The sequence below is a fragment of the Caretta caretta genome, chromosome 14 (assembly GCF_965140235.1).
Source record: "Caretta caretta isolate rCarCar2 chromosome 14, rCarCar1.hap1, whole genome shotgun sequence".
Classification (NCBI taxonomy): domain Eukaryota; kingdom Metazoa; phylum Chordata; order Testudines; family Cheloniidae; genus Caretta; species Caretta caretta.
In genome coordinates, this window is record NC_134219.1 from 14576485 (window position 1) to 14588140 (window position 11656).

General features: G+C 51.3%; 1 protein-coding gene across 1 annotated transcript in view; it reads right to left on the reverse strand.

Annotated features, from left to right (window-relative positions):
- The window catches only part of FADS6 (fatty acid desaturase 6), a 48354-nt gene extending 36953 nt beyond the window's left edge, over positions 1 to 11401 (reverse strand). Inside the window, exon 1 of the mRNA XM_048818153.2 lies at positions 11268 to 11401. The gene's annotated coding sequence lies outside the window, so the exon portion shown is untranslated. The remainder of the gene's footprint in view (positions 1 to 11267) is intronic.
- Positions 11402 to 11656: the final 255 nt, after the last annotated feature.

Genomic DNA, 11656 nt, shown 5'->3' on the forward strand with positions numbered 1-11656 from the left:
TACCTCGCTCACCTTGCCTCTCTAATATCCTGGGACCAACAGGGCCACAACATCACCACGTACAGCCTGCAAAATGGATCCCTTATCCTCCCCATCCTGCCTTCTTTTGTCAACAACAGAGGGGCCATTGTTCAGAAGAAATGCCCACAGGGTTCCCATAGAGAAGTAGGCAGAAGCAGCCAGCCCTCCTCTTTGTCTCCGTACCATGTTCTCATTTTCCCAACACTGGCCCCATTCTCCCATTCGCTCCCTGCATGGTTGGGATAGCACAGCGTTCCAGCTCCCTGGACAACAGGCAGCCTGGCCCAAGCTCACTGCCCAGAAAGCAGCTCCTCACTGCCATGCCTGCTGCACAGCAGAACCCCCAGAGATCTGAACCGTGTGCGTATCCCCAATCCCAGGGCTGTGGCACTGGAGGGGTTTAGATAAGCAAGGCTTGGGCATGGAGAGCCTGCTGGCTCCGCTGGACTTCAGCAATTTAGCTCTGGGCCTATGCTATGCCCCGAGGCCAGAAATGGGAGTGTGGTGGCAGCACCCTAGCCAGGAGCGAACAGGAGAGCGGGGGTGGAACGCCAGTGCACTGAGCCAGTCCTCTGGTTGTATGCCAAAGAGCCCCTCTCTGCACCGGGAATCCAGGCCTCTGTCCCCATATTTGTACATATCATGTAGCCAGTACCTACCTGTCTGTTGCAGTATGGAAGAACCGCAGGCTGCCCATGCACTCTGCCATTCCCTCCAGCCCCTCCAGAACAGAAAAAGGCCGCCTCTCTTCTCTCATCTTCCAGGCTCCCTTCTTCCAAGCCCGCCAGGTTCTCTGCCTCCCTTCGCCAACATCTTCCTTCCCTTCTGCAGTGACACCAGAGCCCGACCACCTCAGCTAGGATCCACTGATGCTCCTGAGCCAAAGGCACTGTTCAGCCGTACACTCTGAACAGCAGCACGGTTTGGAAGTTCCCCTGCTTGTCAAAGGATAAGGGACAATAACCGGCCATTTTTGCATCCACCTCTTGCCTCTCATCACACACTTAGACTTAGACTATAAGCTCCGTGGGACAGGGACCATTTTTTTGTTGTTATGTGTGTACAGCACCTAGCCTGATGGGGCCCTGAGCTGTGACTGGGGTTACTCCAGAGGCTACCACAATCCAAAAAACCAAAACAAAACGCACTTTTTACATGAAAGCTTAGATGAGCACTGGCCACTGAAGCGTTCACTAACAAGCCGTCAACCAGCCATTTCGCCAGCGCAGCCAGGCTCAGGGAACCAGTTAGTCTGTAAGACCAGAAACCCCTCAGACAAACTGTTCAGGCCAGTTCTGTTCAGAATTCCCCTCTGCCCAGGGAAGACTAAGAGCAGAAGGGCTTGGAAAGGCCAAACACCAAGCAGTGGTGCTTAATTTGGGCCAGGGTTTGCCAGGGCTGAGCCCTGGCACCTCTAGGCTCAGCACGTCAGTTATGAAAGTAAAAAAATTACTTGAGCCCTGGCACCTCTTTCATTACAAATTAAGCACTGCCAAGCAGGCTTTCACCACTGCCGCCCTCCAGCATTTGTGTCTTAAGAGAGCCTCATGGACCCACTGCTCCACCTGGCCACCCTAGCCCCGCTGCCAACATACATTCTGAAGACCAGAAGAAGGCCTCCATAGGTCCCCACTGGACCATGGACCACACTGGGACAGCCACTAGTTTTGCAAATATGTTAACCTTTGACAAAGCAAACACACACAAGCATCTTAGTTTGTTTGCTTCAAACTCCCTCCTCCCACCTCCAAGAATTTACTCCAGCCGGAGTCTAAGGCCTTATCAATACTGGGAATTAGCCCCAATATCAAGAACTGGCTGCCAGCGTGGGCCTCAGCCAATGCCATTGAAATCAGTGAGAGACTTTCTACTGCTTTGGAATAATGGATCAGGACCCAGGGGCTGAGATCAGGGTGATCATCATGTGAAGATCCGTTTACTTGAGTTTACATGCGGGGAGGGCAAAGTTGGACAAAGCTAAATAGGAAAGGATGTGCAATAAAAAAAAAAAGAAATAGGAATTAATAATGGAAATCAGGGTGTAACCTAAAACTGTGGGAGGAGCATGGTCTAGAAAGTTTGTAGCAGGTGAACAAGGTTCCAGGAGAACTGCTGTGATGGGGGCATTAGACAGGCACATGATAAGGCAGATGCATGACCTTAGAGAAGTCACTTAACTTCTCTAAGCCTCAGTTTCCCATCCATAAAATAGGGATTCTAATACTCACCTCCTCCCTGTGGAGAAGCTTAATTAATGTTTACACTGCCCTGTGAGATGGTTATAGGAGAACTGCTATGGCCCTGCAGAGGGCTATTATTAAAATAATAGAAAACACGGGGCCAGACTCTGATCTCCTCAGAGGATGGGCAAGAGCCACCTGTGGGAGGCGCCAATCTGCCAGACAAGTGGCCAGAACACAACATTTATCACACGAGCAATGGGGAGCCTTGTGCTAGCTCACATGTCGCACGGGCCTAGCACTGGCTGTGATGTAACATGGCCATATGCCCAGCTGGCTTTATAGGCCCAGAGAAATGCGGCCACCCAGCTCAGACGACTTCTGAGAGAGTTTCTTCAGAGCCTGCTCTTGGGCACTCATTGATTTTACCATTGGCCAGTTTCTTTCTCTCTCTCTCTCAGTATGAAGAATTAACACAATTAGTAGTGAGCAAAGCAGTGCTGCAGCCTGCGATAAGGGCGTATGTAGCCCTGGGCTGCAAAGATGGAGCGTCCATCCAGTCCCATTTTCATAGCCAGACCTGTTTCCTACAAGTTACCCTCGGATGGGTCTCATGATATCTCGGGGACTGACTCTCCATACCCAGCAGTAGCCTCAGAATCTTTAGAGGAGAAGGGAATGAAGCAGCCTCAGGACTTCAGGGGATTGCTCACTCTATTCTCTGTGCACGTTGCTGCATTTCATCGCACGTCTGTGCATCACTGCACCTTTCCCTTAGTGCCTGGCACAGCCTCCGATTGGAGGATGGAATGTTACCCCAGAAGGCCCATTACAGATGATCTATGAACTCTGTGCCAAGTGTTGATTGAGATAATTGGGACCCAATTAAAATACCCTGCCGCTCTGTAGGAGGCTGCGCCATGACGATCAGACCGGGCTGAGGCGTCTCTTTTTTACAGTGTCATTTGGTCAAGCGCAAGCGTCCCATGGAATCATATTGGAACAGGGAGTGAAATCCTAGCCCCGCTGACGTCAATGACAAGATTCCCCTTGACTTCAGTAAGCTCCACTTGTCATCAAGGGTCTTCAGAGCTACAAGAAGAGTGTGACCTGTCCAGATGCCTTCAAATAATTCTGGGAACTCAAGAGCTCCTCCTTGGCCCAGAGATTCATGTGGCCCCCTAAAGTCTGGGCAGGAGATGCTGGGAACAATGAAGGGGAGAAAACCCAATGCATAAAATAAGCATGTTTACTTCCTGCTTTGCCCCAGTAGCATAAAGAACAAATCCCGTTCAAAGAGCAACCAATTTTTCTTTCCCTTGCTGCCCAGGACTTAAAGGCCTGATTGCCAGAGGCCCCTTAACTCCAGTGCACGTCAGCAGGATTAGCAGGTGCTCGGCTGTGCTCAAAATCCAGCCCACATTTTAATCCTCTGGGCAGCTGTGGGGGCTCCCAAATCCATTTTCTTCTTTCTAGGGTGACATTAGGGGCAAAATCCCAACTGCAGGGAGAGGGCACCTGTCGCCCTCTGTGAACAGTGCACTCGTGTGTCACAGGGGTCCGTGGCCAGTGGCCTGGCGTGACTGGGGCTTCAACCGGTAGGAGAGCAGGGTTTGAGGGCAAGGCTGAGAGGATGTCTTGAGGGGAGCGCTGGCTGCAAGATGGAGTTTTGCTTCTTTTCAGACAATTCCTTTGCCACTGGGTGCCTTTCTCTGGGTTAGTCCCCAGACTAGCATTGGTCCATCTCAGGTACAGACCTGCCTAATACAGAAGTAAATTCAGCACAGACAGGTTGAGGCCCTCAGATGGGAGGCTGCCCTGTATTCCCTCTGCCGTCTGCCAATCCTTCTCTTGGTGGCAGGAGAATTGGTGATCCAGGGAGCCCAGAGGGGTAGGAACCAGATGGGGGACAGGCTCCTCTTTGGGGAAACACAACTGGGACTATGTCCTTGTGGTTAACCTGGGTGGAAGGCCGAATGGTTGGAACAGAGGGACGTGTGGAGGCTGTGGAACCTGAACTGCGAGCACCAGGAAGCTGGCCGCTGCACAACGGAATGTGTTTTCTAAAGAGATGATGGATAAGCTGGGGCCTGGCAGCAGATGGACCATCCAGAAAATCCATCTGAGTCCTAGGCCTGTTGGGAGATAAAATCCTAGGAAAAAGGGACCAAGAATCTCAGTCGTCCCAGGAGACAAAGAAGATCTGGAATCATAGGGTGAGTTGGATTTATCCTCTTTAGGGCCTGATCCAAAGCCTACTGAAGTCAAAGAAGTAGAATCCTATAATGAGGATGATCTTACATTTCTATAGCAGCTTATCTCCTGAGGGACATCAAAGCACTTTGCGAACTTAAATCACTGTACAAACCATACACAGGAATCACTGTACCCACCACAGAAATGCAGCCACTACTGGGATGAAACATGACTACTGATTAACAGCACACAGGAACACTGAACAATCCTTTTAGGATGAGAGCAGTGGAAAATGCAGTTGTATGTTAAGGGTGACTTGATTACAATCTAATAGCATCTACATAGGGAACAATTACTTGATAGGGGGCTCTTAGCACAAAATACAGGCCCTTTCCCTCTGTGTAGAAATTGACCATCAAGCAAGGCCATGTAAATTAGACAGGTAATCAATGGCTCTTCAACACATAAACATAGAAAGGATGCAAATTAATATTAAAGGAAGGCAGCGGGATGTGGGGGGTTTACACACACATAGAATAATAATAATAATACCTGGCTCTAATACAGCACTTTTCATCCATAGATCTCAAAGTACTTTACGAAAGTATTATTATCCCCATTTTACAGGTGGGGAAACTGAGGCACATAGAGGGGCAGTGACATGCCCAGGGTCAGCCACCAGGCCAGTGGCAGAGCCAGGGATAGAACCCAGGTCTGCTTAGTCACAGTCTATGCCCTGGACACTAGGCCAGATGTTATTTTCTGTCTTTTTGAATGGTTTTGCTGGCTAGAGCGACTGCTCCCACCAAAGCCAATAGATATCTTTCCCCGACTTTAATGGGGGTTGGACTTGGTCTCCATAGCATGAGTTAAAGCCCACTGAAGTCAAGCAGAGTCCTTCCAATGGCTTCACTGGGCTGTGGATCCGCCCCATAGAGAAAGATGAAAATAGACAAGGTACTCCTGCCGCGCAGAGTTCTTGTCACCCACATGCCCAGGGTATGTAATGTGTTTGAATGGCTGAGTCAAATCCCAATTGTTTATCCATTCTCTCACCTTGGTAAAGGCGGGAGAGCCGATTTTGCTCTTTGGCCAGTTTAATTCTGCACGACTGCTTTAACCTACCAGCACCCCGGCTTACGCCACTATGTCATTGGCACAGAGCTCGGGTTGAACCGCTTGACTTGCGGCACGCCTGAGGAGCACACCAACGTGCGAGGGGCCCACGCCCTCTGTTGGGGTTTCCCGCTCACACAGGCAATGCCAAGCACAGGAGCATACCGCTCAGCTCGTTACCCAAGGAGTCATCCTGCAGCGGTATCAGAGCACTGGCCACAATCACTAGGGCCACGCTACTCACCCAGGATGGCTCAGCATCGCTCAAGCCGAGTTATGTAACCCGCTTACATAAGCCAGGCGTTGTACGGCTGCAGTGGGAGGAGAATCCACGGCTCTCCTGCTCAGGTTTGGTTTCATCCCCTGGGCGTTCAGTGGAAATACACGGCACTGGTCTGTCCAGTCTATGTGGCACGGGGGCAGCTCCTCCCACTAACCTCGGGAGCAGCAGGAATTCAAGAGCTCAAAGTCCCTCATCTCCCCTGGGGCTCAGAGAAGCAGCCCTCTGCTCAGACACAAGCTCGTCGGGTCACTGGTTGATACCTTTGGCAAACCCTGGTCCCCTTGTCTTTTGGGGCCTGGAGGGAGAGCACAGGGGGAGGGTGAAGGCAGAACAATCTTCGCCACAGGTAGCGCCTTGCCTAGCTATGGGGCATAAAGGAGTGAGAGCTGGCAGGCTTCATCCCCGGGCTTGAGGGGAGATTTGCAGGATGCTGGAGCAGGATTCTACAGGACTGGATGGAGTTTTAGATTTTGACCCTCACACCCTAGGCCCCTCCATCTCTCCCTTTCTTCACCTCCTGAGGCATGACCAACCTGCCCACTCCCCATGCAAGCTGCCATCCTAATCACTGTGACCGTGCCGGCCGGAGCAGGGCTCCCATCCGGGTACGTCACATCTCTCCAGCTGTGGCTGTCCGCAGGCTGGTAGTTCAACCCACAGCGGAATGTGTCTTTATTTGTAACCACTCCCCCTTGAGCACTGATGGGGAGGTTCCCCATACAATTGTGGGCCCTTAGGGGGTGCTCGGCTGGGACACAGCCTCTCGTCACCTCCGACCAGCCGTTTGCCCTGCTATCACCAACAAGAATTAAATAAAAAGCTTCTCTTTTAAACCGAGAAGTAGGGACAAGCTGGAACCAGAAACCCACGTCGAAATCTCCCGCAGTTCTGAGCTTCGCTGCTTAGTCAAAAGCTCTGTTGGACTAGATGACCTCCTGAGGTCCCTTCCAACCCTGATATTCTATGAAAAGCCCCCGAGACGGCACAGCCCTCGGTTTGTTTTCACTGATCCACAAAGAGGCAAAAAGGCTTCTAAAACAGGGGCCAGTGTACTCCACACTCCTACACCTTCCCAGGGGCCAAAACCTCCAGCACCCCTCCCAGGACCACTTCTGTGACTCAGTTATATGCCGCCACTGCAGAACGAGGCTGCACGGTTGAAAACGGAAAGGTTGCAAACAGCGTCTGTCAAACTCAACAGCACAAGGGGCACCGTGCTGTGGGTATCAGTCACTCCCATATTTAATTCAGCAATAGACTCGGTAAGTGACCTAAGTCAGCCGTTTAATACATAAAAATTCAGCTGCCATAGAATTGCCCATCTGCAGCAGAGGCCAGGGGGCCTGGCTGCAGCATTGAGGCCCATTGTAAATTCCAGTTCGGTGCCACCCTACCAAGGACAGTGGCATCCTAGGAGAGGCAGGGGCTCCCCAGCTGCCCAGCTGAAGGGCAGCAGCAGCATGGGGAGAGCCCCAGGACCACTCAAGCAGAACACAGAAGCCACTTCCTGGGTGGAGAGAGCTGGAGCCTGGGCTAAGACTATCCTTGGGGTCCACATCTCCGCATTTCCCATTAGAAGCCAGCCCTGCTTTCCTCTGTTGATGCTTTCCTTGCTATTTGGTTTGCTCACTGCCAGATTAAGGGCAGATCAAAGGGTCATGCCGAGGTGACAACCCTCCCCCTCCCCCCACGCACCACTTCCATTGTGCATGGCAAATCAAATACCATGGTATCAAGCCAGACACCTTCTGAGTCTTATCCACCACCCCCCTGGATGCAACCGTGAGAATCTACATCCTATTATGCTGCTAATTGTGGCCACATGACATAAGGAATGAGCAGTATCAGAAAGAGGTATGTGCGGCAAGACAAAATTACATCAGAGGCCGGATTCCGTCTGGGCCAGTCATCGTCCGTCTCTCTGTCCTTCTTCCCATCCTTATCTCCAGTCCTCCACTGATATTGATTGGGGGGAAAGTCCCTAGAGGAACAATATCCCTTGGGCTTGCCTAATTTTCTCTTCCTCCTTCCTCCATTCCCTTGCTATTCCTCACCGGCCCCCTCCCACCATCCTGCACTTCTAGCAAATCCTCCCCCACCCCCAGCTTTGCTCTCCCGCCCATTCCTCCCATCACTGCCTCATCAGGCATTCCCCCTCAGCTCTCACTTGCCCCATGCCCCTGGGTTGGGGTAACACATGGAGGTGGAAGGAGACAACACATGCTCCCCATCCCCCTGGGAGGCCAGGAGTTCTTTCTTTATTCCCCTCGCTTTGCTGCTCTATTCGGCTGCCTGCAACAAAGCAGGAAGTGATGGAAGTTGGTGGAAGAAGAAAAAGAACCCGGATACGAGAGGCTTTAGGCTGCTCCTAGGTGGCCGGAGGTGGAGAGGAAGCACTGGGACCAGCCAAGACAAACCTCCGTCTGCTTCTAAAAACCCACAGCACGTCTTCCAGATGTGAGTGCACAAAGCACACCACCAGGGCATAGGGCAGGCAGGTCTTGGGGTCTAGTTTCTCAACAGGCAGAGACAGCATGATGTAAGAAATTCACTGCAACACATGGGGAAAGAAGAAGGCCAATGCCAATGACTGGAGAGCACTTTCCCCCTTTATGGTTATGGCACATACATGCAAAACACGTTAGCAGAGGGGACGCATTTTTGCTCACCCAGCCTGCAGGCAAAACAAGTTGGTTTTGTCAATGTGTTGCTAGTCGGTGGCTAACTGCCAGCTGATGCGAACCCTACAGAAATCTCTGATTTCATGAATGAGAGCCTGAGATTGACATAGGATCCCTGAATCCCTGCAGTCCAGCCCCCAAATCTGTTACACTGAGCACGCAAGCTCCTTAGCAGGTGTATGCACAGTGAACAAACATGAATGAACACCGGACAAAATTCTACTTTCAACAACCTCAGAGCTGTCGTGTTTTTATAGCACTTTCAAAGCGCCAGGAGCCAAATTCTTCCCTCAGTTACACCATGCAAGTCCACTGGGGCTGCCTGAGAGCAGAAGCCGCTTCCCAGCACTTTGCAGAATGTTGTAAAACACATTAGCGAATTACACAATATCCCGTAAGGTAAGAATTGTTCTCCATTTTGCAGATGGGGAAATCAAGGTGCAGGGAGGTCAGGGGACTTGCCCAAGGTCACAGAGTGAGTCAGTGGCAGAGCCAGGAATTAGAGCTCCAGCAACAGGCATTATTCACACACTAGGGGGTGGAGCAATGCTTCAGAGGGAGGCAGGGATCTTAGTAAAGAGCAAGGGTGATATACCAGCATCTGTCAAAGCGAATTCTCTTCTGGGTCCCTTTGCTTTACCTGCCTGGTGCTTCGCTGCTACTCCTCAAGCAGGTTTCTGGATCTTCTGGTCGGCTGGGAATGAAGACCTGACACTCGTTCCTCCTCCTTAGTCCCAGGCTGTGTCTGAACCACTGGCCACAGCAGGTTCCTCACAATCATAGCAACTGAGCCACAACACACTTGGAAAGCCAGTGATGGAGCAAGGTCAGTGAACCAGGAGGTTTCTCCTCCTTTTTATCTTTGTTGTTGCTGTTGGAGTTGTCCTTCCTTAACTCAGGCGGGGAGGTTGCAGACTCACTGACAGGTGCATTTGCTAGTTCGGTTATGGAACAAGACATGCTAACATGGCCTGTTACGCCTCTCATTGACCCCAGGGCTGGGGTAACTGCATGGACTGTAGTGGCGTTCCTCCTGACTTACACCAGAATGAGGTGAGAATCAGGATCTCAGGGCCTGATTCTCCATGGCCCTGCACCACATGTAGCTATTTACCCTATGCAAACTGAGTTTAAAACCCTGCCAGGGATGGGAGTGAGAGGACTCTGATTTGCTAGTGTTTCCCAGCCATTTTGCTCAGGTGTAAATGACTCCAAGGGGTGGCTGATTTTGCGATAGATCTTTCCAGGCATTCGCAAGGATTGTCAGTTTCATTCAGAGACTCCCCACACGGGGGTGCTCTGCTCAAGAACATCATCGCCACCTGGCCTGCCATTATCTATTTGACGTGGGTATGGAGAAACGGGCAATAGCCAGGAGAGGCAAAGAGTTAACTAGCCACATTTCATTGGGATAAATAAAAGCTCATGGGGCCAGTGTCTGCACACAGTCATGCAAGTGGAAATCCAGAGTAATTCACTCAAGGCAAAGGGGGGATCGATCCCGTTTCCATGGGCTGCCAATCCTGCTCCTCCAGAGAAGGCAGAGTCACTCCGGATTTACCCTGGTGACTGAAATCACCATCTGGTTGAGTGCCAGGCTTTTGGTTCATTTGTGTCAGTGTAAAGGGACCTCCAGAGTGTCAGGCTGAGGGTTTTACCAAGAAGGTTTTTCCCCAGGGCCTGAAGCACTTTGCTAGCTCCGCTTGGTTCTTCCACCACCTTTCTAAGCATCTGTATTTTGGTCTCTTACTTCACTCCCATCTCTCTTGCAAAACCAATGCCTGAGAGAGACACAACCACCTGCCAGTACTTAAAGGGTATAAACACCAGAGCTGGAGAGGAATTACTGAGGGTGATACCAGACTAAGAGTGGAAGGAAATTAATAAAGGGCAAATTTAGGCTGAATATCAGGAAGTGAGATGGATCAGGCTGGGCAATATTCTCCCAGGAGTAGAGGGGGAAGTTCCATGGCTCCAGGCATTAAAACTTAGACCGGACACAGCACTAGAAAAGTCCTGTACTTAAAAGCAACAAGAAGTCCCGTCTGCAGCGTTCTCATCACACACAGATCACAGCTTTGCTAAATGCCACTCCGCTACTTAAAAGCAATAAGGTCAATGGAAGGGAACCAAAGCAATGTTGTGCATGCTCGGAGGGGGACAGACAGCTCAGTGGTTTGAGCATTGGCCTCCTAAACCCAGGGTTGTGAGTTCAATCCTTGAGGGGGCCAGGGGGGGATAAAAATTGGGGATTGGTCCTGCTTTGAGCAGGGGGTTAGACTAGATGATCTCCTCAGGTCCTTTCCAACCCTGATATTCTATGATTAGCAGTGGGTGGCTCTCTCTCAAGGCTTGGAGACTGTGCACTCCGGTTGGATGAGGACTCTTGTTATTCAAGTGCCAGCCATGTGCTCTGGGGACAGATCTTCACCTGGTGTAACATGGGCGTTGATCTATTGCAGCCAGTGAAGCTGTGACAGTTTACACCAGCTGAGGATCTGCCCAAGGGAGCCTACAGTCTAAGGCCTCCATCCTGCAACGTGCTTCTTGCACCCATGTGGAGCCCCTCATACTTTAATTGGGGTCTGCCCGGATTTGGGGATCAGCTACCTGGAACTCAGGATCAGGGCTTAAGGAACAAACCCAGAGAAGACAGGATACACTGGGAAGCCCAGTGTATCCTGTCCCGGTTATCAGGTGCTATTGAGCACCCTGCAAAACCCACCTTTCTGCATCCTCAGCCCTTCCAGCCCCCTCCCACCCACTCCAGCACACTCTGGCTCCCCCTACCTAGTGGAAGGTGTGCTTGGTATTAGGCTGCAAGACCTTCTCCTTCACACAAGGGTCAAGGAGCTTCTTTAATGGGCAAATCCCTAGATTCCTCCAGGAACTTCTGGCTGGCAGGGTTGTTCGTCCCTTATCCCCGGGCCAAAGGTTAGCCGCTTCAATTCACAGCCAGAAGCGCAGGGAGAGGCTGGCCTGGCTCGCAGCATTTCTGGTTCCAGACCTGGAATGGAAAACAACATTATTGGGACATGTAGGAACCTCAGGGAAGGTTCCGATGGGCACATGGGCAAAGGTCTGGATGCTGATCCAAGGATGGCCCCCAGCCTCAGTTAAGATCGGAAGGTTACGAATGAACTGGGGGTTTTGTTCTTTCCTAACTCCAGTCAATCTGT